The following is a 27,692-nucleotide window of genomic DNA, read 5'->3' as shown; positions in this document are numbered from 1 at the left end:
GGACTTCAGGCATATACTGCCACATCTAACAAATTTTTAAATTTTTATTTATTAATTATTATTTTTTTTGAGATAGAGTCTCTCTTTGTCACCAAGGCTAGAGTGTAGTGGTGCTATACTGGCTTATTGCAACCTCTACCTACCAGGTTCAAGCGATTCTCCAGCCTCAGCCTCCTGAGTAGCTGGGATTACAGACACCTACCACCATGCTCAACTAATATTTATATTTTTAGTAGAGATAATGTTTCACCATGCTGGCCAGGCTGGTCTCGAACTCCTGACCTCAGGTGATCCATCCACCTCCCAAAGGGCTGGGATTGCAGGCATGAGCCACTGTGCCCAGCCACTAAATTTTTTTTTATTATTACAGATAGGGTCTTGCTATCTCTCCCAGGCTGGTCTCAAACTCCTGGGTTCAAGAAATCCTTCCACCTCAGCTTCCCAAATAGCTTGGACTTAAAGATGTGCACTGCCACACCTGGATAATTTTTTCATTTTTAGGAGAGGCAGGGTCTTGCTGTCTTGCCCAGGCTGGTCTCAAACTCCTGGGCTCACATGATCCTCCCGCCTCAGCCTCCCAAAGTGCTGGGATGACAAGCACAAAAGATGTTCTTTCATTTCTGCAAGATGCTGACAGGTTTCAGAAGAGGTTTGAGCCAAATTGGATGTAGAAACCCAGGTGGCCTCTGGGATACGTTTCTCTGAAGGCAGGTTTGCTTTCGGTCAGCCTCGGCATACAGACACCTGTCTCCTGGGCACTAAACTTGACACTCTTGGTTCCAATCAGGCAGTGGGGTCCGGGAGAGGGACCAGGTTCACGTGCCAGGCTTGGGGGAAGTGTCCTAAATATTCTCAGAAATGACCATGCCCAACACTCGCCCTGGGAGGCTTCCATCTCCGGGTCTGCTTGCTCAGAAGTGGGCACCCTCCCACATGCCCCTGGGTGTGGTGCCCAGGGTTCCCTGTTACCCAGACCCTTACTAAGCTGCTCAACCTAAGCATCCAGAGCCCTGGAGAGACAGCCTGGGAGACACAGAGTGGGACCTGATGACTGGGAGTGACTATTGTGAATGTCTACAAGCAGACTGACTTCAGGGGCGAGGAATTCCACCTAGCAAGCATCTGGACTGCGGTGTTTCTGGGAGCTGGGAGCTGAAGCCAGCACAGGTCTCCTGGGAGGTGGGCTTTGCTGCCACCTGCTGATCATGACCCAACAAGTGGCCTCGCCATCACCACAGAGTGGGCTTGAGATGCCCTGTCCCAGGACCATGGCAGGAGGGGATCCCATCCTGCGTGGGGCTTGCTGGCAGGTGAGAAAGACATTTAGTGCACAGCCTGCACTAAATGATTTATTTAATGATTTATTTAAAAATACAATTTAAAGACCGCTCATGCTTGTAATCTCAGCACTCTGGGAGGCTGAGGTGGGTGGATCACCTGAGGGCGGGAGTTTGAGACCAGCATGGCCAACATGGCACAACCCTGTTTCTACTAAAAATACAAAAATTAGCTGGGCATCGTGGCACGTACCTGTAATCCCAGCTTCTTGGGAGACTGAGGCAGGAGAATCCCTTGAATCAGGGAGGTGGAAGTTGCAGTGAGCCAAGATCATGCCACTGCACTCCAGCCTGTGTGATGTGTGACAGAGCGAGACTATCTCAAAAAAAAAAAAAAAGTAAAGTAAAAAAATAAAGGCCAGGTGTGGTGGCTCAAGCCTATAATTCCAGCACTTTGGGAGGTGGAGGCAGGTAGATCACGAGATCAGGAGTTCAAGACCAGCCTGGCCAAGATTGTAAAAACTTGTCTCTACTAAAAATACAAAAATTAGCTGGATGTGGTAGTGGGAGCCTGTAACCCCAGCTACTCGGGAAGGTGAGGCAGAGAATTGCTTGAACCGGGGAAGCAGAGGTTGCAGTGAGCTGAGATCGTGTCACTGCACTCCATCCGGGGCAACAGAATAAGACTCTGTCAAAAAAAAAAAAGAAAAAGCACTTAAAAATCTCTCGAGTGAGGGGGCCAGCGGGCCTGGGCAGCTCCAGGCCGGGGCCCCCCTCGTGGGACAGATCATGCTAAGCTCCACTGGCTTCTTCTGGGCCTTTGACTGCCCCTGTTGGTCTGGGGCACCCAGGGGTCCCTGCCAGCAGCCCTACTGCCACTTCCGGAAGCATGGGACCTGGGTCCCTGGCGCACCGGGTGATGGCTGAGCAGCACCTCCCACAGCAGAGCTCGCTAGGAATGCCTGAGCCTACAACTGCTGGGCATCTCCCCTTCAAGCCTGTTGCTTCCTGAACCTCCCTCGGTCTCGGGCTGGGTTATGATCCCTACAACCCCGGATGCCCAAGCTCCTGGCTCAGAGGGAGAATGGCGCCCTCGGCCTGGGGGAAGAGCCACAGCCTGACGTGCTGGAGCTGGAGCTGGAGCTGGTCGACCAGGCCATCCAGGCTGTGTGCAGTGAGGTGGAGCTAGAGCAGCTACCGGGAGCTGCTGGAGATGGCCCTTGAGCACTCTGCCACAGAGGCCCCTATCCTGGCACACTGCAGCCCTGACGCCAGCCCCATCTTGGGTCTGGATGACGACGCCTTCCCACTGGCCTTCCACCACAGCCCCAGCAGCCACTGCCTGTTGAGCCCCAATGCCAGCTGCCAGGCCACCCCTGCTGAGCCAGGCAGCAAGTACTTGCTGGCATCCCCAGACAGCAGTCAGGGCAGAGGTAGAGGGTGCAGCGGTGCCCTGGATGGAGTACGTCCCCAAGGCCTTGAGCCAGCCCCAGTGGCACAACCACCCCATTCCCAGTGGCAACATGAATTACCTTAACATGAAAACTGGTGATGAGGATCTTTGAAAACACAGGTTGCAAAACCTCTACTAGCATTACTGATTTATTCTCTCACTCACTCATGTACTCAAAACTAATTTTAGAGTCAAAAAGCTGGATCAGTAAGACACATCTCAGCTCTCCAGAAGCTTACAGAAAAAAATGAGAAAACAAGCAGCAATTACAGTGTGGTAATGGCAAGAGTGGACAAGCATGAAAGTCAAATCAAAGCAAGGGACACAGGGGTGTAGCCCTTTAAGATGTAGCAGTCAACATACGACAGACACAGGTAACATCAACATTTAACTGCACACTCACAGAGTATCATCAAGAAAGATCAGAAATATGGGCCCAGAAAGAGCAAGGGTCAGGACTGTTTGCCCATCAACATGGTAACAATCTTATTGACACTGTCTACATATTAGGAACAGAAATGAGAACAGTAATGCACTCATCAGTAATATTTTTCAAATGGTATGCTTTGATCCTAGTAACATTTACTGATAACTTCATTTTATTGCTTGACTTGAAAAGACGCTTTACACACTAAATTTCTGGACTTTGTATACCATGGCCCTAGAGTAAAAGCATAAACTGGGCTCTCAGTTAAGAAGATGGGCCTGCAGCTTGTGTAACATAGCAAGACTCTGTCTTTTTTAAAACATTCAAAAACTAGCCAGGTGTGGTGTCATGCACCTGTGGCCCCAGATACTCAGGAGGCTGAGGTAGGAGGACTGCTGGTGCTCGGAGGTAGAGCCTGGACCACAGAAGCAGAGCCTCTAAACTCCAGCCTGGTGACAGAAGCAGTGTCTCGATAAAAAAGATGTGCCTGACAACTGGATGCACTGTGTGATGTGGGATGGAATTTTGGAATGGAGAAGGGAAAGATCAGGAAGCAATATTGATACAAGCCATTATTGGGATGAAATAAAAATTTGGACTGTGGATAAGAGCATTTCTTCAGTATTAAATTTCCTGATTTTGATAATTATACTCTGATCATATAAGACAGTATCTCTGGTCTTCAGAAACACACACTGAAATGTTTATAAGGGGCACCATGTCTATAACTTGCTTTCACATGGTTCGAGGGAAAAACTAACAACAACAAAAAAACTACAACAAAAAACCTATAGAGTGATAAAGTGAGCCAGAGTATAAACATACAGAACTGGAGGAAAGGACACATGAGATATCATGTTACTATTTTCACAACCATTCTCCAAGTGTAAAGTTACAGAAAAATAAAAAATACATGGAACACCAGCTCTGGAGCCAGACAATTTGGATTCAAATGCTGACTCAATTACTCATTCTGACCTTGGAAACATTGCTCAATTTCTGTTCCTTAGTTTTCTTATTTGTAAAATGGGGTATAATGGAAGCTACCTGCAATAACAAGGTGGGGAGCAGATTCCACAGGATTCCCTGGGCACCTGGAACAGAATGGCCAATCCACAAGTGCTGGCTACTCTTATTTTTTCTCCTGCTCATTTCCTAACTGGACTGAAATTCTTTATACTAACGTACAAAGTGATTAATAAAAAAGGACAACTCTTACTACCAAAATGATCCCAGGTGAGGCAGTTGAAGAGATGGGAGCGGGAAGAATGAGGTGGCACTGAGAAGCACTCAGTGAGGTACCAGAAGGCCACAATGTCTAAGACCTCTTAGCTCATGGTAAGGGCACTGGATTTTATTCTGAATGACATCAGGAGTAATTGGAAGTACAAAGAGTGACATCGTCTGTCATTTTTCAAAGGCTTCCTGGGAGCCTTCTATAAGGGAATAGGTAGGTTTGCAATAATTTAGTTGAGAGACTGAGATAAATCTGAACCAGTGCATTCACATAGAAAGTTGGACTAGTGAGAAATGAAAATCGCTCAGAGCAGCCTGAGGTATAGGTCTGCAAAATGTTTTAGTCCCAAAGAGGCAGGAATGTGGGGCTTCAATCATGCCCACCTCACCCAGATCCTGCACGCAGGCCCAGAGAAATGGTTGAAAGGCATTTTGTTTTTAACTAGTGGCCTTACCCATTATCTTCACATTTTTAGAATTTGTGATACAGTGTAGGAACTCTCTCTTTTCCTTCAAAAACCCACTTTTAACTGCTACTAATCAGAGCATATATTCAAGGTAACTCAACCTATGTTCTGATTTGCAGTCCTTAAACCTGGTCCCCCCACCAAAAAAAAACTCTGTACTTATATTATTTTGGCTCATTTTTTTTCTTTAGGGCAACATATCTGGCTTAAGTCAGGTAGATGTGGTGACTTCCTCCTGAACACCAGGCATTTCTCTCTCTGAAAGCAGCACTTGGTATGAGCAGGAACCCACAGTCCCATCAGGTGTTACGGTGAGATCTCCTGAATCCAGACCTCTCTTTCTTCTTATTTAAGGTCTACATTTTGTTTGGGCTGTTTTTCAAACCCTCTCTTTGCTTGTAGATCAAGGGCTTTGGTTTCCTGTATCTCTGGCCAGGAGGCTGAGTAAGGAGCTTTGCCTTCTCCACCTCTGCCTAAGGGCAAGAGGTCTGGGTTATGCACTGGTGTAGCACCAGTGGTTTCATTTCTTTTGCCTAAGATTACACAGCATACTTTTAAAATAGAAGCTGCTTTCTACTTCTTATAATTGCTATTTGTCTTTTCATTTCTGGTCATTCCTGTTAATTCCAAATCAAAAAATGAATGAGGGTGATTTATACTCATAAACAGCACACCTTAACCCTAAAGACATTTCTGGCCTTGGTCACTTTTGAAAAGTTCTTGAATTATGAGAAATAAAAACCTGAGCACGTTTTTAAGGATAGCCTCCTTCAGAAACACCAGCTGTTTTTACTGGATGTCCCCTTGCAAATATCTAGGAGCTTTCTACTTTTCCTGGCTGAAGTCTGATAAGAGATTTGAAAAGTATCTTAAAAGCTCCATGGTCAGAAGTCAGCTTACTTAAAAGCTGATACTCAGGCAATAATTCTTTTGGAGGTAAAAAAACATTCTGTGTTTGCACTTTTGGATACTCTCTCTGGGATTTTTTTCCCACACACTGAAACTGCCTTTTAAAAATGTTTTATCCCTGTTTGTTTCCTATCTTACTGGCATAATTTTTTGCAAAAACAAAACAAAACAATAACAAATATAAAACTCCACTGGCCATTTAGAAAGATTAACATATCTCCAAACTGGCTCCTCCAAGTCTTGTTCTTCCATCTCTTTCCATTTCTGCTCATTCCTTTTGCCATCTTCGATACCACATAGGAGACTTTGAGCAGCCCCAAGATTCCTTGAGTTGATGTGCCTCAAATTCTTTTTTGAGCCAGATCTATGAACCCTCTTCTGGGGTCTGGATCAGAACCCCTTTCAGGTAACACCTGACCCCAAAAGAGGGTTTGTATTTTTCCCTCTTTTAGGGGAACCAGGAATCAATGTAAAAGTGGGAGTCTGGGGATTGCTGGCAAGATGGCCAAATAGGAACAACTCCAGTCTGCAGCTGCCAGCCAGATTGACCCAGAAGGTGAGTGATTTCTGCATTTTCAACTGAGGTACCTGGTTCTTCTCATTGGGACTGGTTAGACAGTGAGTACAGCCCAAGGAGGGTGAGCAGAAGCAGGGTGGGGCATCACTTCACCTGGAAAGTGCAAGGGTTTGGGAAACTCTTTCTCCTAACCCAGGGAAGCCATCGGGGACTGTACCATGCACTGTAGGCCTGATACTGAGCTCTTCCCACAGTCTTTGCAACCTACAGACCAGGAGATTCCCTATTGTGGCTTTGCCACCAGAGCCCTGGGTTTCGAGTACAAAACTTGGTAACTATTTGGGCAGACACCAAGCTAGCTGCAGGAGTTTCTTTTTCATACCCAGTGGCATCTGGAATGCCAGCGAGACAGAACTGTTCACTCCCCTGGAGATGAGGCTGAAGCTAGAGAGTCAAGTTGTCTGGATTAGTGGGTCCCACCCCCAAGGAACCCAGCAAGGTAAGACCCTCTGGCTTGAAATTTTTGCAGTCAGCACAGCAGTCTGAGCTTGACCTGAGGTGCTCGAGCTTGGTGAGGGGAGGGGCATCTGCCATTGCTGAGGCTTGGGTAGGCAGTCTTACTCTCACAGTGTAAATAAAGCCACTGGGAAATTAGAAATGGGTGGAGCCCACCACAGCTCAGCAAGGCTGCTGTGGCCAGCAGCCTTCTCTAGATTTTCTCCTGTCTGGGCAGGGCACCTCTGAATAAAAGGTAGCAGCCCCACTCAGGGACTTAAAGATAAAATTGCTACCTCCATGGGACATAACACCTGGGGGAAGGGGTGGCTGTGGGTGCAGCTTCAGCATTCTTAAATGTCCATAACAGGCAGCTCTGAAGAGAGCAGAGAATCTCCCAGCACAGCATTTGAGCTCTGATAAAGGACAGACAGGCTCCTCAAGTGCATCATCTGCATGTAACCTGACCAGGAGAAACTTCCCAGTAGGGGCTGACAGAAACCTCATACAGGAGAGCTCTGGCTGGCTTCTGGTGGGTGCCCTCTGGGACAGAGTTTCCAGAGGAAGGAACAGGCAGCAATCTTTGCTTTTCTGCAGTCTCTGCTGGTGATATCCAGGCAAACAGGGTCTGCAGTGGACCTCCAGTAAACTCCAGTAGACCTGTGGCAGAGGGGCCTGTTAGAAGGAAAACTAACAAACAGAAAGAAATAGTTATCAACACAATAAAAAACACATCCACCTAGAGACCCCTCCGAAGGTCACTGACTTTAAAGACCAAAGGTAGATAAATCCACAAAGATGGGGAGAAACCAGTACAGAAAAGCTGAAAATTTCAAAAACCAGAACACTTCTTCTCCTCTAAAGGATCACAACTCCTCGACAGCAAGGGAACAAAACAGGATGGAGAATGAGTTTGATGAATTGACAGAAGTAGGCTTGAGAAACGGGGTAATAACAAACTCCTCTAAGCTAAAGGAGCATGTTCTAACCCAATGCAGGGAAGCTGAGAACTTTGATAAAAGGTTACATGAATTGCTAACTAGAACAACCAGTTTAGAGAAGAATATAAATGACCTGATGGAGCTGAAAAACACAGCACATGAACTTCATGAAGCATACACAAGTATCAATAGCCGAACTGATCAAGCAGAAGAATGAATATCAGAGACTGAATATCAACTCAATGAAATAAAGTGAGAAGACAAGATTAGAGAAAAAAGAGTAAAAAGAAATAAACAAATCCTCCAAGAAATATGGAACTATGTGAAAAGACCAAGTCTACATTTGATTGGTGTACCTGATAGTGATGGGGAGAATAGAACCAAGTTGGAAAACATTCTTCAGGATCTTATCCAGGAACTTCCCCAAACTAGTAAGGCATGCCAACATTCAAATCCAGGAAATACAGAGAACACCACAAAGATACTTTTTGAGAAGAGCAACCCCAAGACACATAATTGTTGATTCACCACGGATGAAAAGAAGGAAAAAATGTTAAGGGCAGCCAGAGAGAAAGGTCAGGTTATCCACAAAAAGAAGCCCATCAGACCCACAGCAGATCTCTCAGCAGTAACCCAGCAAGCCAGAAGACAGTGGAAACCAATCTTCCACATTCTTAAAGAAAAAAAATTTCAACCCAGAATTTCATATCCAGAGAAACTAAACTTCATAAGTGAAGGAGAAATAAAATCCTTTACAGACAAGAAAATGCTGAGAGATTTTTGTCACCACCAGGCCTACCTTACAAGAGCTTCTGAAGGAAGCACTGAACATGGAAAGGAACAACAGGTACCAGCCACTGCAAAAACGTACCAAATTGTAAAGACCATTGTCGCTATGAAGAAACTGCATCAACTAATGGGCAAAATAACCAGCTAGCATGATAATGGAAGAATCACAATCACATGTAACATTATTAACCTTAAATGTAAATGAGCTAAAGACCCCAATTAAAACACACAGACTGACAAATTGAATAAAGAGTCAAGAACCATCAGTATACTGTATTCCGGAGACCCATATCACATGCAAACACACACATAGGCTCAAAATAAAGGGATGGAGGAATATTTAAACAGAGGGAAAGCAAAAAAAAAAAAAAAGAGTAGGGATTGCAATCCTAGTCTCTGATAAAACAGACTTTAAACCAACAAAGATCAAAGGAGAAAAAGGTAATGGTAAAGGGATCAATAAAACAAGAAGAGCTAACTATCCTAAACATATATGCATCAAATACAGGAGCACCTAGATTCATAAAGCGAGTTCTTAGAAACCTACAAAGAGACACCCAAACAATAATGGGAGACTTTAACATCTTACTGTCAAACAGATCAACAAGACAAAAATTAACAAGGATATCCAAGACTTGAACTCAGCTCTGGGCCAAGCAGACCTAATAAACATCTACAGAACTCTCCATCCCAAATCAACAGAATATACATTCCTCTCCGTACCACATTGCACTTACTGTTTTTTTTTTCTTTTGTGAAGCAGAGTCCCGCTTTCTCACCCAGGGCTGGAATGTACTGGTGCAATCTCGGCTCACTGCAACTTCTGTTCAAGCAATTCTCCTGCCTCAGCCTCCTGAATAGCTGGAACCACTGGTGCATGCTGCTGTGCCTGGCTAATTTTTGCATTTTTAGTAGAGGCAGGGTTTCACCATGTTGGTCAGGTTGGTCTTGATCTCCTAATCTCATGATCTGCCCACCTCAACCTCCCAACATGCTGGAATTATAGGCATGAGCCACTGTACCTGACCCACATCGTACTTATTCTAAAATTGACCACATAATTGGAAGTAAAACACTCCTCAGCAAAAGCAAAAGAAAGGAAATCATAACAAACAGTCTCTCAGACCACAGAGCAATCAAATTAGAACTCAGGATTAAGCAACTCAAAAACCACATAACAATCTGCTCCTGAACAACTACTGAGTAAATAATGAAATTAGGCAGAAAAAAAGATGTTCTTTGAAACCTGTGAGAACAAAGACACAACATACCAAAATCTCTGGGAAACATTTAAAGCAGTGTGTAGAGGAAAATTCAAACAGTCCATGGTTAAAATTCAACAGTCTTTTATTCTAAAAACTCAATAAACTAGGTATGGATGGAATGTATTTCAAAATAGTTAAGAGGTATTTATGACAAACCCACAGCCAATATCATACTGAATGGGCAAAAACTGGAAGCATTCCCTTTGAAAACCAGCACAAGACAAGTATGCCCTCTCTCACCACTTCTATTCACCATAATATATTAGAATAGTATGCCTTCTCTCACTACTCCTATTTAACATAGTATTAAAATATCTGGCCAGGGCAATCAAGCAAGAGCAAGAAATAAAGGATATTCAATTGGGAAAAGAAGAAAGTCAAACTGTCTCTGTTTACAGTTGGTATGACTATATATTTAGAAAACCCCATCATCTCAGCCAATAATCTCCTTAAGTTGACAGCAAACTTCAGCAAAGTCTCAGGATACAAAATCAATGTGCAAAAATCACAAGCATTCCTATACAATAATAACAGAAAAACAGAGAGCCAAATCAGGAGTGAACTCCCATTCACAACTGCTACAAAAAGAATAAAATACCTAGGAATGCAACTTACAAGGGATGTGAAGGACCTCTTCAAGGAAAACTACAAACCACTGCTCAAGGAAAAGAGATGACATCAACAAATGGAGAAACAGTCCATGCTCATGGTGAGGAATAATCAGTATCATGAAAATGGCCACACTGCCAAAAGTAATTTATAGATTCAATGCCCTTCCCATCAAGCTACCACTGACTTACTTTACAGAACAGGAAAAATCTACTTTAACTTTTATATGGATCCAAAAGAGAGCCTGCATAGCCAAGACAATCCTAAGCAAAAAGAACAAAGCTAAGGCTGACTTCAAATTATACTACAAGGCTACAGTAACAAAACCAGCATGGTACTGGTACTAAAACAGATACACAGACCAATGGAAAAGAACAGAGGCCTCAGAAATAATACCACACATCTACAATCATCTGATCTTTGACAGTTCTGACAAAAGCAATGGGGAAAGAATTCCCTATTTAATAAACGATATTGGGAAAACTGGCTAACCATATGCAGAAAGCTGAAACTGAATCCCTTTCATACACCCTATACAAAAATTAACTCAAGATCAATTAAACACTTAAATCTAAGACCTAAAATTATAAAAACCCTAGAAAAATACCTAGGCAATGCCATTCAGGATATAGGCATGGGAAAGGACTTCATGACAAAAACACCGAAATGATGGCAACAAAAGCCAAATTGATAAATTGGATCTAATTAAACTAAAGAGCTTCTGCACAGCAAAAGAAACTATCATTAAAGCAAACAGGCACCCAACAGAATGAAAGAAAATTTTTGTAATCTATCCATGTGACAAAGGGCTAATATCCAGAATCTATAAAGAACTTAAATTTGCAAGAAAAAAAAGCACCCCATCAAAACGTGGGCAAAGGACATGAACAGACACTTTTCAAAAGAAGACATTTATGCAGCCAACAAACATGAAAAAAATCTCACCATCACTAATAGAGAAATGCAAATCAAACCCACAATGAGATATCATTTCAAGCCAGTTAAAATAGCAATCATTAAAAAGTCGGGAAACTACAGATGCTGGAAAGGATATGGAGAAATAGGAATGCTTTTACACTGTTGGTGGGAATGTAAATTAGTTCACTGTGGTGATTCCTCAAGGATCTAGAACTAGAAATGCCATTTGACCCAGCAATCTTATTACTGGGTACGTACCCAAAGGATTGTAAATAATTATACTATAAAGACACATGCATGTGTATGTTTACTGCAGCACTATTTACAATAGTAAAAACTTGGAACTAGGCCAAATGCCCATCAATGACAGACTGGATAAAGAAAATGTAGCACGTATACACCATGGAATACTATGCATCTGCAAAAAAGAATGAGTTCATGTCCTTTGCAGGTGGAAACCATAGTTCTCAGCAAGCTAATATAGGAACAGAAAACCAAGCACCACATGTTCTCACTCTTAAGTGGGAGCTGAACAATAAGAACACATGGACACAGGAAGGGAAACATCACACACCAGGGACTCTCAGGTGGTAGGAGGTTACCATTAGCATACCTAAGTAGATGACAGGTTGATGGGTGCAGCAAACTACCATGGCATATGTATACCCATGTAACAAACTTGCATGTTCTTCACATGTACCCAAGAACTTAAAGAGTAATAATAATAGGGAGCACCTGTTAATGTTGGATTAATGAGTTTTCACTTTCATCACTTCTGGAAATACAGCAGATATTTCAAATGTTAATCACCTACCTTATAGAGGAAAACAAACAAAATCACAGCAAAATAAAACCCCACATATTTCTGAAATAGACTCCACAACACTTTAAGTAAAAGAGATCAGTCAGAGTTCACTGGGCCATGAGACCTACAGAGGTGGAGGTCGGTGGCATTCCTCATGTTATTTCTGGAAACAGAACAGTAAAAGCCCTTCAGCCCTCAGTCCCTAAGCATTTATGGCTTCTGGACATGCCACCCAAGATGAATAGTTGAGAATGGAGAAGCCAGAAAGCTTATGGGGAAGATGTTGCTTCTGAAAAAGTCCAGACAGAAAACGTATCAAAGAACACACAGAGCAGAGGCCAGGCCAGGAGAGGGTGATGGAGGAAAAGACTACAGTGTCCTGACACAGGCAGAGTGAAAATGACCCCAGCATTTACCTTTGTCATCTGTGTGTTTTCAGTTGGGATGCAGCTGCTGTTCCTCGGGGGAACCGAATGAGGTCCTGAATCTGCTAAGGGCCAGAGAAGGGAATCAGGCTAAATCTGGCTTGCATGTTCTGTGCCGAATAAGCAACACTTCATGCCCTCTGCTGTCATCTCACTCTCTTTGCCACACTCATGTCCCTTACCAGAGGCACAGGGTTTATTATCCAGATGCCTCAAAGGACCCTGGAGCCCTCTGAGCCTCAGTCCTGAGGAAGACACTGCAGATCCCTGGTCCAGGGGTTTTCTTAACTCTCAACAGGCTGTGGACAGGTTAGGCTCTAACCAGCTAAAATGAGCTTGAAGTCAGGGCTTCCTGGTACACATCAAAGGAAATCACCCAGCATGTGATCACAGACTCCAGATTAAAATAGAAACAGCCATAGATTGGAAGAACATCTATAGGTACCGGACAGAAGCAGCACTGCTCCTTTTCTTCAAGCTATAGGGGCATTTAAAATTCTGTGGATTTGTAGTGAATCTATCCTCTATATCTCACCAGGCATTGTCAATATTTATGAATAGAAATAAACATAAAGAGACTAACACTCATGAGAAAAGGTCAGAGTTACAGAAATTAAATGGAGGCTGGGTGCCATGGCTCACACTCATAATCCCAGCACTTTGGAAGGCCAAGGCAGGCAGAGTTAGAGGCAAGCCTGGCCAACATGGTGAAAGTCTGTCTCTACTAAAAATACTAAATGAAAAAATTTGCCAGGCATGGTGGCAGGTGCATGTAGTCCCAGCTACTTGGGAGGCTGAGGCAGGAGAATTGCTTAAACCTAGGAGGCGGTGGTTGCAGTGAGCAAAAATTGCACCACTGTACTCCAGCCTGGGTGACACAGCAAGGTTTTCAAGAAGGAAGGATGGAAGTAAGGAGGGAAGGAAGGAAGGAAGGGAGGGAGGGAGGGAGGAAGGAAGGAAATTAACTGGAAAGTTTTATGGTGACCCTTCAAATGTTAGAGAAGTAAGATTACATAGATATTTAGCTTACTAAAGGAGTTACATAATTCACAATAAACAATTTAAACAAGCAAAAAGAATAAAGGAAGTTCCAAAAAGTGCAAATAAATGATTCTCTTCTTAAAGCAGACTTCATGATACTGCCTGATTGATCCATGAAGACATTGCCCTAAAATCTCTGCTCTCATCAGCATTTATAGCTCCCATTCTAAAATGCTTTTGTTGTGACTTTTCTCAAATGAAAGAAAAATAAAGTCATCACACTGACTCAAGGTGGGAAGGGGTGCTGGACCATTTGCCTTGCAGGCTTATCTTCACAGTTAAAAGTAGCTAAGACATCAGGGTGGGGCAATGTCCACAGTCAGTGGAGGGGCCTGCACCATTCACAGGGGACCAGCCAAGAGCCATTCAGCTCGGGCACCTGAGAAAAATGGGGCCCTACCACCCAATGGGGCAACTGTTCTCTTTGTAAGTGCTTGAAACTGTTTCCAGGAAATACGACAATTACCCCACCCGAGCCCGAACCCCAAAAAGGAGAAGTAGGGTGTGTGGATTGTGCAGCAGAAATTAAGCAGCTGCCTTCATGGGAGCTCCTACCTCTCCAGAAAGTGTTCTTTAGGCACAGGCGTTTCTGGGCTGGCTCCTCACTCATGTGTCTCTCTGGCACTCTCTGCTTTCTTCTCCTTTCCCATATAGAAAACAGAGAAAGAATTGATTTGAAGAAGAATTAAAACACCACATTCTTTACTAGACACTCAAAGCTTCATCTTAAAACAAAAACATCCTTAAAAGTGACCATCACAACTGGGCATGGTGGCTCACTCCTGCAATCCCAGCACTTTTGGAGGCTGAGGTGGGCAGATCGCCTGAGGTTGGGAGTTCGAGATCAGCCTGACCAACATGTAGAAACTCTGTCTCTACTAAAATTACAAAACTAGTCAGGTGTAGTGGTGCATGCTTGTAATCCCAGCTACTGGGGAGCCTGATACAGAGAATTACTTGAACTCAGGAATTGGAGGTTGCAGTGAGCTGAGACTGCACCCCTACACTCCAGTCTGAGAGAAAGAGTGAGATTCTCACTCAAAAAGAAAAAAAATCCATTACAATGACCTACCTGTGCTGCTTGTAGGCAGGCTTCCTCTCAGCCATCTCCCTCTCCAAGGCTTGAGCACAGAGCTGTGGGGAGAAAAATACATCCACGTCCTGACCTGGCAGACTATGCCCAAAACCAAGGAAAACAAACAAAACTTACCCAGTTGTCAAACTTACCCTTTCTTGCAGAGGGACAATCTGAAAAAGCCACCATGCCCAGTCTGAAAGAACATCTTTCAAGTTCTTTGTAGAATTTATTTTTTCTGATCTTAACTCCCAGAAGTTTGTATTACCTGGGAGTTAAAATCAGAACTGACACATTAAAAAAAAAACCCCTCCCCAGGCATGGTGGTTCATGCTTGTAATCCCAGCACTTTGAGAGGCCAAGGTGAGTGGATCACTTGAGATTGGAAGTTTCAGACCAGCCTGGCAAACACAGTGAGACCACATCTCTACTAAAAATACAAAAATTAGCTGGGTGTAGTGGCAACCACCTGAAGTTCCAGCTGCTCAGTGGGCTGAGGCAGGAGAATCACTTAAAGCCAGGAGGTAGAGGTTGCAGTGAGCCAAGATCACACCATTATACTCCAGTCTGGGTGCCAGAGCCAGATTCTGTCAAAAAAAAGAAAAAGAAAACTTCCCCCAATTGATATTGACAACTCTCTGTTCAGAACTAAGTGGGGTAGAGACTGTTAAATGCAGCAGATCATGGTGGCTCACACCAGTAATCCTGGCACTTTTGGAGGCTGAGGCAGGTGGAGCACCTGAGTTCACAGTTCAAGACCTGCCTGGCAAAAATGGTGAAATCCCATCTCTACCAAAAATACAAAAATTAGCTGGGAATGGTGGTGTATGCCTGTAATTCTAGCAACATGGGAGGCTGGGGCAGGAAACTCATTGGAACCTGGAAAACAGAGGTTGCAGTGAGTTGAGATTATGCCACTGCACTCCAGCCCTGGCCAGAGAGTGAAACTCTGTTTCAAGAAAAAAAAGGAGAGATTGTTAAATGTGCCTAGATATCTTCATAACTCATCAATTTTCTGTTTTCTATGTATCTTGAAAGGCAGTCCCGAAGGGTGGGTAATTATCTAGATTGTATAAATAAAACATACTTCCTCTTCCCTTGAATATAAAAGAGCATGTTGGGATTAGTACTTTTTTCTTGGATCATTGTTCAGAAGAAGGGTTAGCCCCCAGACAACCACGTTTTGACTGTCATGAAAGACAAGAGAAAATGTAGAGCTCAATTTACCCAGTGGACAAAAAGCCTCAAATGATGGCACAACTTAGTGGCCAAATTCCTATAAACTACAGACTTTGGACATGCTCATCCCTCTCCACCTGCAACCGGGAACATGCACTTTAATGATGTCATTCAAAATTACCCTGCCAAGACACATTTTTTATTGATTCTCTGAAGGGCAGTTGCAACAGATTCTCTGGGGCTTTCTCTGCATCATGAGATGCAGTGCAGTTCTGCCCTTCACCTTCCTGCAGTTTGTCGCCTCGTCCCTATGATCTCAGAGAAACTTTGTCTTGGGCCAACCATTTGTTCCTTGGACTCCTTCATTTCCATTAAAATTTATTTGCTGCCCCTCTAAATTGCCTCCATCTCCATCTATCTCCCTCACCCCTGAAAAGACGGTGCTCTTTAACCATCTGCCCCTTCTTACAGTCTCATTTTTTGCCTGGCTCCCATGTTTATGCCTGTTCTATGCTTTTCTTCTCTTGTTAAGCTGTCTGTTAGTTCATTTCTGCAGTGAACCATTAAAGAGGACAGTGAAAGCTTTCCTTCCAGCCATACAACAGAATTATAAAGCAGAAAAGTTTAGACAAAATCTCCTATTTAAATGCCAAAACTTCATACTCCATTTCTGATAAAGAGCAGACAAAAAAACTTATTTTGGACCCAAAGCTCTGTTGACATTCTATGAAACAAACATCAACCTATTCAATTTTTATAATGTAAATGGAAGATATTTTTATAATTCTTATGCTAATAAATCATTTCCCTGATGGTTTTGGTAAAACTGAATATTCATAATAAAGTCCAGAACCATGAACTGTTTTAAATAATATCTTCTTTGTGATTACAAGTATACCTGTACAGGAAGTTAGTATACTCACATGGAAGATAATTTTTCAGAGGAAAAGTCCAACTGTAGAAACTCCCAAAAACACAATAGGGATAGGCATCCACAGAACACCAAGAAGGTCATGCCCAGGATACAAATAATCAAGTAGAAACCTGATCACCTGGAATAACAGTAGAAATAATGAAAAGGTCAATGACATTTATAATATTTCAGTAAATAATAATAATTTTTAGAAACTATCAACCTCCTCCAGGAGGAAACCACACCCCTCAGATACCACCAGGGGATTCCACTGCTTCAAAACAGATTGGAAGTTACCAGTCTCGTGTTTTTTGCATGGCTGGTAGTGTTTTTAGACATTCCAGATGTAGAGTGTTTTTTTCTTGATATAAACCAGGGATACCCAATTTTATGGCTTCCTTGGGCAATATTAAAAGAAGAAGAGTTGTCTTAGGCCACACATAAAATACATTAACACTAATAATAGCTTATGATCTAAAAAAAAAATCACAAGAAGGCCAGGCACAGTGGCCTATGCCTGTAATCCTAGCACTGTGAGAATGCTGAAACTGGTGGATCACCTGAGTTCAGGAGTTCCAGACCAGCCTGGCCAACATGGTGAAACATTGTCTCGACCAAAAATACAAACATTAGCCAGGTGTGGTGGTGAGGCCCTGGAATCCCACCTACTCAGGAGGCTGAGGCAGAAGAATCACTTGAACTAGGGAGGCAGAGGTTTCAGTGAGCTGAGATTGCACCATTGCACTCCAGCCCAGGAGATGAGAGGGAAACTTTGTCTCAAAAAAAGAAAAATTACCAAACACCCCCCAAAAAAAATTTTTTTTTGAGACTGTGTCCCACTCAGTTGCCTGGGCTAAAGTGAAATGGTGCAATATCGGCTCACTGCAACCTCTGACACCTGGGTTCAAGCCATTCTCCTGCCTCAGCCTTTAGAGTAGCTGGGATTACAGGCGCCTGCCAATATGCCTAGCTAATTTCTATATTTTTAGTAGAGACAGGGTTTCACCATGTTGCTCAGGCTGGTCTGGAACTCCTGACTTAAACTGATCCACCAGCCTCAGCCTCCCAATTATAGGAGTGAGCCACTATACCAGGCCTGTCATTTCTTTATATTTAAATAACAAAGACTTGAAGACCCTTTCTTCTTCAGGTCAATCAATGACCTGAACCATATACACTTTACAGAACAAAGGACAATACGGTCATTCACATCCTGGTTCTGTCACTCCTAGTGACTCCTGCATTTTGAACCTCCCAGCAGGTGCAACCCTTTCCTCTCCATCTGATGGGCTTCTCAGCTCCCATCACACTGACTGGACACAGACTCCCTAGAGACAGCCCCCAAGAGCAGAAGACAGGGATGGCACAGCATTTCCTAAAAAGTCATCAAACGAGATGACACAAAACTCAAATGACATTTCACTTTGTTTTGGTTCATTTTGTTTGAGACAAAAGTGCAGTGGGCAATCTTGGCTCACTGAAACCACCAACTCCTGGGCCCAAGCAATCTTCCCACCTCAGCCTCTAAAGTAGATGAGACTACAGCCATGAGCCACCAGGCCTGACTCATTTTTTTTGGAATCTTTTATAGAGATGGGGTTTGGCTATGATGCCCAGGCTAGTCTTGAACTCCTGGACTCAGGTGATCTGCCCACCTTAACCCCAAAAAGTGCTGAAATTACAGGCCTGCACTGTGTAATGGGCCACATGACACAGCCCAATAACAAGGAAGAAACCCCGAGGGTCTAGTGTCTACTCACAAGGGTGGATTGATGGCTGGGAAACCCCAGCAGGAGGAGCCAAAAAAGCAGCCACCACACCCACATCTCCTAATCTTCTCAGGGTGCCCTGAGGCAGCCGGGACAGAGATGGTGGTGCCTAAGGGCTGGGGGAAGGAAGGGGATGGGGATGAGTTGGAATCTGAGTTGGGGAGGGGAGTGGGAGAGAAGGCGAGGGAGGAGTAGGGGGCTGTTGGGCACCCGGTGGAGGGGGAGGAGAAAGGGGTCTGGGAAAAAATCCGGTTTAAACTAAGTCTTCAAGCGAGAGTGGGAGGTTCAGCTACAAGTCAGGGAGAAAGTCTATCAGGGAAGCAACAGGATACATGGGGCAAGAAAGCAGGACGCTCAGGAGCAATTAAATGGAGACCAGGACTCTGGTTTCCACCAAACCTTCTCCGGTCTGGGCGCTGCCTAAGCAACCCCGGGGCTTTATACTCCCTCTCCACCAATCCCCGGCCCCAGAATGTGGTACCTCACAGTGGACATTCCATGGAGCACCTGTGTCCTCCAATGCCCCTCGGCCATCTCAGGCCCCCTACTTGACTCCCAAGGACAGGTCCTCTCTGGAACCTTCACAGACCTGACTTCTGGTCTTTCCCACCAGCTCCCTGTCCCTGCTTCTGAGTAGCTCCTTCCTTCCTGAGCTCCCAGGGTTTCTCGCAGTCAGTTTTGGCTGTAAAACATAAGAAACAAATGATGGCAGGAAGAATCTCACACACAAGCAGAGTGGGAGCTCCACAGCCCCCTCTCCACCATTCATATTCTAAGCAACAAAACATCAGAAGGATGCAGAAGGTCCCAACAGTAAAGCATCTCCATCACATCCATGGAGCCATCATCCATCATCCCATATCTCGGATGATGGCAGATGAGGGGATGTGGAGCAACATTCATTTTAATCATGCATGGTACATTTAAAAAACTTAAACTCAATTATCTTGTTCATTAAGCAAATCTCAGCATATTTCAGAGCAATCCAATCACACAGCATGTTTCTGATCATAGAATTGTGCTAGAAGTGAATGATTAAAAGCCATCCAAAAATTATTATATGCTTGGAACTTCAAAGCACATAAACATAAGAAACATAAACATTCTTTCTTATAAACATAAGAAAGAATCCAAAATGAAACAAGACTGCTTTTATACTCAGTGATAAGATCATAACATGACAATCAAATGTCTCCCTCTGGCCTACGAATTTCACTTTGTGGCACAAGGTTGTGTGGTCTCAAATTACCCTTAACCCACCTAGCCATGTTAACATCTGAAACAGGGTGATGTTGTCACTTATCTATATTATCTTACTGCCTGTGAAGGTGGGCTTTTAATTCTAAACCCTAATGAGGGGGAGAAAGCCAAGTTGACTCCCATGGTGGACTTCCCAGGGATGGCCACGGAATCTGCGTAATTCAAGAGACAAAGTTCATCAGCCTCTTCCCTGGGGGATTTGGCAGATCATGAGTGATGGCTGGTGGGTGCCAGGCAGGTGGGCAGGACCCAGGGGTCTGGTGACCAGGTCAGACCCCCTCTGTCCATCATCTTTCCTGGCTCCATCCTCAGCTAAACTTCCCCAAAGCCTACTTCTGCCTGATCACACAGAGTGCTCAAACTCACTCAGGCCTCTCGAAGCTGAAAATCACTGCTTTCAGTGTCTTGACCATTTACTATGATGTAAAGTTATTGTAAACTGTAAATATTCTATTCATGCTACAAATGCCTTTATTATAAAAAGAAAAACAACCCTGAGGCACAAACAAAATGAAACAGGAATAACACAACTATGGAATTTAATTCTATTAGTATGCTCTCACCTGCATAAAGAGCCCCAGATTTGGGTTGTCTTGGTTGTGAAAGAAGAGACCAAGTAAGTGGGCATTGAAGTCAGATTAGCCAAAAGTGAATGGCAGAGAGTAGTATCATCATGTCCATGAAGGGTTGCTGGGGTCACCTTGATTATAGCCCAAGCAGAGACAAAGCAAGGAAGGAGATGTGAGCAGAGTTTGGGGCCTCAAACAGGGGAGGTGATTCATGCAGCTCAGGAAAGGCTCTCCAAAGCCAGGGTCAACCTCCCTTGCAGGCAGGTCCCTCATGGAGGTAGAGTGAGTCACCTTAGATTTGAGACCAACTGTGTGGCCCTGGGCTGGTTTCCTTCCAAACAATGGGAGTGTCAATGGCCATGTCAAAGGCTGTCTGAGGATAGGAGGAAGCAACCTGTTGAGCACCCATGTACAAAGTGTCATAACCTCCCAAGGACATCTTTCCTTCAAGAGCTGGCACCTTGAAAAACCCTTGGTCACTAAAAACAGTGATGATCATAACAGCAGCAAATCATCATTTATGGCTGATGACAGAGGGCCATGGGTTAGGGCTCCCAGGTCCTTGATAAGAATGAGGGTCTGGGGACTCCTGGGGACAGCGGAATGCTGTAGGTCTTTTGGGTCCCCAGGGGCCAGGTCTGTCTTCAGTGTCATTGGGCCTAGGCTGGGATGTTGGGGCAGCCACTGAAGCATCAGTAGGAAAAACAACCACAGAGGAAGTGGATCCATCAGAGGTGGCAGGTGCAGGATCATCTGTCCACCAACTAGAGTCACCAGACCTGTCTGACCACTGCCCCAACAGATGATGCCCTGTCCCTTGCCTCACATTTTGGCAGGGCAGTGGCTTGCACCTGGGATCTCACAGAGCATTCCTCTAAGACTTCTGTGTCCTGATCATTGAATGAGCACTTGAGTCATCCAGGGCCACTGGAACAAGGAGGAAGAATCAGGCCCCACGATGTTTTGGGACAGTGCTTACTTAGCACAGGAAAATGCACAGAATGCATGCATGACACAGGGGACCTGTTGGTGTGGGAGCCAATATTTCATGACCTCTGGCCCTAATCTGAGCACTCTCACCTGTGCAATCTGAAAAAAACAGGGGACATGCAAGAAAGATAGCGCCTGATTTAACTTAAAGGAACTAAAATGCTGAATGTTCACACTCCTGATATCTTTCTAAATCAACTCTCGCAATGCTCCCATCATCACCACGATCATCTGGGGTAACTGAGGCAGTCAGAGCTTTACTGATGCAGTGCCACTCAGCTGATTCTGAGTTCACTGCTGATCACAGCTGAACAAATTCCGTTTTCTGAGGTTTACCCTGTTTGATCATGCTGCTGCTGAGTTTGTGCAGCTCTGGGATAAACTCCACATGGTTGAGGATAAAGGAAATCTCAGGTGACTCAGTCCTGCTGTGATTTCCCAAATAGTACCATTCTCCTCCTCTGCCCCTCCACAGTCTCCCACACAGGCTGACACCGTATGGTGGCCCTAATGGAGTCCACTGAGTATTTCAAGTTCTACTATGGGCCACTTGAAGAGGGATGTCGTTATGGGATTTGCTTTGACTCAGAAGATGTGAGTGGAAGTGAAGTGTGTCACCTCGGAGACAAACAGTTGGAAGCCATTCAGACTGGCCACCCTTTCTTCCATCTCTTAGAACCACTGATAGATCCCATATAGAGGCTGCCCCTTTATTTTGGTGGCAGATGAGGGGATGTGAAGCACAGGGCCCAGGAGAGCCATGGAGGATGTGCAGCATGACTGGGAAAAGAGCCCAACACTGAAGTGTTGTAAATTTCCATTTTTGGGGCTGCTTATTACCTCCAGTGATACCTGGTCTATCCTAGCAGGCATGCACCATCTACTCCATGCTCTGTGAAGCACACTAGCCTACAATTAGAACATAAACTGGATGTGAGACACATAAAGGTTTCAGTTCCAGCTCTGCCTCTTATTAACTGCAACCTCGGGCATTTAACTTTCAGGCTCTGAGCCTCAGTTTCAATTCTGTAAAATGGGTTGGTTACACTACTTGAGCTTATGGAGAGAATGAAATGAAATAATAATGCATGTAGAGCACTGAGCCCAGGGTCTGAAACACACAGTGAATACTTTATATTAGCCATGTAACTTCATAATGCATATTGTCAATATTCAGAAAATGAAGCAAAGTATTAACAGAATAATGTCAACTTATTTGCATATGTATTCTTTTATTTTTATTTTTTTATTGCATTTTAGGTTTTGGGGTACATGTGCAGATTATGCAAGATAGTTGCATAGGTACACACATGGCAGTGTGTTTTGCTGCCTTCCTCCCCTTCACCCACATTTGGCATTTCTCCCCAGGATATCCCTCCCCACCTCCCCCCCCACTGTCCCTCCCCTATTCCCCCCCAATAGACCCCAGTGTGTAGTACTCCCCTCCCTGTGTCCATGTGTTCTCATTTTTCATCACCCGCCTATGAGTGAGAATATGCGGTATTTCATTTTCTGTTCTTGTGTCAGTTTGCTGAGAATGATGTTCTCCAGATTCATCCATGTCCCTACAAACGACACAAACTCATCATTTTTGATTGCTGCATAATCTTCCATGGTGTATATGTGCCACATTTTCCCAATCCAGTCTATCATTGATGAGCATTTGGGTCAGTTCCAGGTCTTTGTTATTGTAAACATTGCTGTAATGAACATTCGTGTGCATGTGTCCTTATAGTAGAATGATTTATAGTCCTTTGGATATATACCCAGAAATGGGATTGCTGGGTCAAATGGAATTTCTATTTCTAAGGCCTTAAGGAATCACCACACTGTCTTCCACAATGGTTGAATGAATTTACACTCCCATCAACAGTGTAAAAATGTTCCTATTTCTCCACATCCTCTCCAGCATCTGTTGTCCCCAGATTTTTAAATTATCACCATTCTAACTGGCGTGAGATGGTATCTCAATGTGGTTTTGATTTGCATCTCTCTAATGACCAGTGATGATGAGCATTTTTTCATATGTTTGTTGGCCTCATGTATGTCTTCTTTTGTAAAGTGTCTGTTCATATCCTTTGCCCATTTCTGAATGGACTTGTTTGTTTTTTTTCTGTAAATCTGTTTGAGTTCTTTGTAAATTCTGGATATCAGCCCTTTGTCATATGGGTAGACTGCAAAAATTTTTTCCCATTCTGTTGGTTGCCAATTCACTCTAGTGACTGTTTCTTTTGCTGTGCAGAAGCTGTAGTTTCATTAGGTCCCATTTGTCTATTTTGGCTTTTGTTGCCAATGCTTTTGGTGTTTTTGTCATGAATTCCTTGCCTACTCTTATGTCCTGAATGGTTTTGCCTAGATTTTCTTCTAGGGTTTTTATGGCGCCAGGTCTTATGTTTAAGTCTTTAATCCATTGGGAGTTAATTTTCGTGTAAGGTGTCAGGAACGGGTCCAGTTTCTGCTTTCTGCACATGGCTAGCCAGTTTTCTTAACACCATTTATTAAACAGGGAATCCTTTTCGCACTGCTTGTTTTGGTCAGGTTTATCAAAGACTGTATGGTTGTAGATATGCTGTGTTGCCTCCGATGCCTCTGTTCTGTTCCATTGGTCTATATCCCTGTTTTGGTACCAGTACCATGCTGTTTTGATTACTGTAGCCTTGTGGTATAGTTTGTGTCTGGTAGTGTGATGCTTCCGCTGTGTTCTTTTTGCATAGAACTGACTTGGCTATGTGGGCTCTCTTTTGGTTCCATATGAAGTCCATGGTGGTTTTTCCAGTTCTGTGAAGAAGGTCATTGGTAGCTTGATGGGGATATTGTTGATTCTGTAAATTACTTTGGGCGGTATAGCCATTTTCACAATATTGATTCTTCCTAACCATGAACATGGAATGTTTCTCCATCTGTTTGTGTCCTCTCTTATTTCGTTGAGCAGTGGTTTCTAGTTTTCCTTGAAGAGGTCCCTTACGTTCCTTGTAAGTTGTATTTCTAGGTATTTTATTCTTTTTGTAGCAATTGTGTATGGCAGTTAGTTTTTCATTTGGCTCTCTTCAAGTCTGTTATTGGTGTATAGGAATGCTTGTGATTTTGCACATTGATTTTATATCCTGAGACTTTGCTGAAGTTCCTTATCAGTTTCAGGAGTTTTTGGGCTAAGGCAATGGGGTGTTCTAGGTATACCAACATGTCGTCTGCAAATTGAGACAATTTGGCTTCTACCTTTCCTATTGAAATACCCTTTATTTCTTTTTCTTGCCTGATTGCTCTGGATAGAACTTCCAGCACTACATTGAATAGGAGTGGTGAAAGAGGGCATCCTTGTCTGGTGCCGGATTTCAAAGGGAATGCTTCCAGTTTTTGCCCATTCAGTATGATATTGGCTGTTGGCTTGTCGTAAATAGCTTTTTTTTTTTTTTTTTTTTTTCTTTTTTTTTTTTTTGAGACGGAGTTTCGCTCGTTACCCAGGCTGGAGTGCAATGGCACGATCTCGGCTCACCGCAACCTCCGCCTCCTGGGTTCAGGCAATTCTCCTGCCTCAGCCTCCCGAGTAGCTGGGATTACAGGCACACACCACCGTGCCCAGCTAATTTTTTGTATTTTTAGTTGAGACGGGGTTTCACCATGTTGACCAGGATGGTCTCGATCTCTCGACCTCGTGATCCACCCGTCTCGGCCTCCCAAAGTGCTGGGATTACAGGCTTGAGCCACCGCGCCCGGCCGTAAATAGCTTTTATTACTTTGAGATACGTTCCATCAATACCGAGTTATTGTGGGTTTTTAGCATAATGGGCTGTTGAATTTTGTCGAATGCCTTCTCTGCATCAATTGAGATAATCATGTGGTTTTTGTTTTTGGTTCTGTTTATGTGGTGAATTATGATCATAGACTTGTGTATGTTGAACCAGCCTTAAATCCCTAAGATGAATCCTACTTGATCATGATGAATAAGTCTTTTGATGTGCTGTTGCAATCAGTTTATCAGTATTTTATTGAAGATTTTTACACCTATGTTCATCATGGATATTGGCCTGAAGTTTTATTTTCTTGTTGAATCTCTGCCAGGTCTTGCTATCAGGATGATGTCAGTCTCATAAAATGATTTGGGAAGGAGTCCCTTTTTTTGGATTATTTGGAATAGTTTCAGAAAAAATGGTACCAGCTCCTCCTTGTGTGTCTTCTAGAATTTGGCTGTGAACCCATCTGGATCTGGGCTTCTGTTGAGTGGTAGGCTCTTAATTGCTGCCTTGACTTCAGACCTTGTTACTGGTCTATTCATAGTTTCAGCTTCCTCCTGGTTTAGGCTTGGGAGAACACAGGTGTCCAGGAATTTATCCATTTCTTCCAGGTTTACTAGTTTATGTGCATAGAGTTGTTTGTAATATTCTCTGATGATGGTTTGAATTTCTGTGAAATCTGTGGTGATTTCCCCTTTATCATTTATTATTGCCTCTATTTGGTTGTTCTCTCCTTTCTTTTTAATCCATCTGGCTAGTGGTCTGTCTATTTCATAGATCTTTTAAAAAAAACAGCTCTTGGATTTATTGATTTTTTGAAGGGTTTTTCGTCTCTATCTCCTTCAGTTCAGCTCCAATCTTAGTTATTTCTTGTCTTCTGCTAGGTTTTGAGTTTTTTTTTATCTTGCTCCTCTAGCTCTTTCAATTTTGATGAAAGGGTATCAATTATGATCTCTCCACTCTTCTCATACGGGCACTTATTGCTATATATTTTCCTCTGAAGACTGCATTAAATTTGTCCCAGAGATTCTGGTATGTTGTGTCTTCATTCTCATTGGTTTCGAAGAACTTCTTTATTTCCACCTTCATTTCATTGTTTATCCAGTCAACATTCAAAAGCCAGTTGTTCAGTTTCCATAAAGTTGTGCGCTTCTGGGTTAGTTTCTGAATTCTGAGTTCTAGTTTGATTGCACTATGGTCTGAGAGACTGTTTGTTATGATTTCAGTTGTTTTGCATTTGCTGAGGAGTGGTTTACTTCCAATTACGTGGTCAATTTAGGAGTAGGTGTGATGTGGTGCTGAGAAGAATGTATATTCTGTGGATTTGGGGTGGAGAGTTCTGTAAATGTCTATCAGGTTTGCTTGTTCGAGGTCTGAGTTCAATCCCTGGATATTTTTGTTAATTTTCTGTCTCGTTGATCTGTCTAATATTGACAATGGAGTGTTAAAGTCTCCCACTATTATTGTGTAGGAGTCTAAGTCTTTTTGTAAGTTGTTAAGATCTTGCCTTATATATCTGGATGCTCCTATATTGGGTCCATATATATTCAGGATCGTTAGCTCTTCTTGCTGTATCGATCCTTTTACCGTTATGTAATGACCTTCTTTGTCTCTTTTGATCTTTGTTGCTTTAAAGTCTATTTTATCAGAGATGAAAATTGTAACTCCTGCTTATTTTTTTATTTTTTTTTTTTTGCTCTCCATTTCCTTGGTAAATCTTCCTCCATCACTTTATTTTGAGCCTTTGTGTATCCTTGCCTGTGAGATGGGTTTCCTGGATACAGCACATCGATGGGTTTTGGTTTTTTTAAATTTTTTACTTATTTTTTATTGCATTTTAGGTTTCAGGGTACATGTGCAGAGCATGCAATACAGTTGCATGGGTACACACATGGCACTGTGTTTTCTTTGCTTTCTCCCCTTCACCCACATTTGGCATTTCTCCCCAGGCTATCCCTCCCCACCTCCCCCTCCCACTGGCCCTCCCCTTTTCCCCACAATAGACCCCAGTGATTAGTACTCCCCACTCTGTGTCCATGTGTTCTCATTTTTCATCACCCGCCTATGAGTGAGAATATGCGGTGTTTCATTTTCTGTTCTTGTGTCAGTTTGCTGAGAATGATGTTCTCCAGATTCATCCATGTCCCTACAAACAACACGAACTCATCATTTCTGATTGCTGCATAATATTCCATGGTGTATATGTGCCACATTTTCCCAATCCAGTCTATCATCAATGGGCATTTGGGTTGATTCCAGGTCTTTGCTATTGTAAACAGTGCTGCAATGAACATTTCTGTGCATGTGTCCTTGTAGTAGAATGATTTATAGTCCTTTGCATATATACCCAGTAATGGGATTGCTGGGTCAAATGGAATTTCTATTTCTAAGGCCTTCAGGAATCGCCACACTGTCTTCCACAATGGTTGAACTAATTTACACTCCCACCAACAGTGTAAAAGTGTTCCTATTTCTCCACATTCTCTCCAGCATCTGCTGTCTCCAGATTTTTTAATGATCGCCATTCTAACTGGCGTGAGATGGTATCTCAATGTGGTTTTGATTTGCATGTCTCTGATGACCAGTGACGAGCATTTTTTCCATATGCTTGTTGGCCTCATATATGTCTTCT

General features: G+C 43.4%; 1 pseudogene across 1 annotated transcript in view; it reads right to left on the bottom strand.

Moving 5' to 3' along the window:
- The window catches only part of LOC100895136 (ribosome biogenesis protein BMS1 homolog), a 95,927-nt pseudogene that overhangs the window by 11,059 nt on the left and 57,176 nt on the right, over positions 1-27,692 (bottom strand). The window contains exons 22-27 of the transcript XR_013520434.1: positions 19,100-19,192; positions 18,502-18,626; positions 16,752-16,880; positions 14,647-14,708; positions 14,130-14,215; positions 12,525-12,595 (exon numbers count right to left, since the gene is read on the bottom strand). The product of XR_013520434.1 is annotated as a ribosome biogenesis protein BMS1 homolog (transcript). The remainder of the gene's footprint in view (positions 1-12,524; positions 12,596-14,129; positions 14,216-14,646; positions 14,709-16,751; positions 16,881-18,501; positions 18,627-19,099; positions 19,193-27,692) is intronic.

Source organism: Callithrix jacchus, chromosome 7 (assembly GCF_049354715.1).
Source record: "Callithrix jacchus isolate 240 chromosome 7, calJac240_pri, whole genome shotgun sequence".
NCBI classification, from domain to species: domain Eukaryota; kingdom Metazoa; phylum Chordata; class Mammalia; order Primates; family Cebidae; genus Callithrix; species Callithrix jacchus.
Note: the sequence above shows the minus strand (reverse complement) of the source record. Positions and strands in the feature narration are given on the sequence as shown.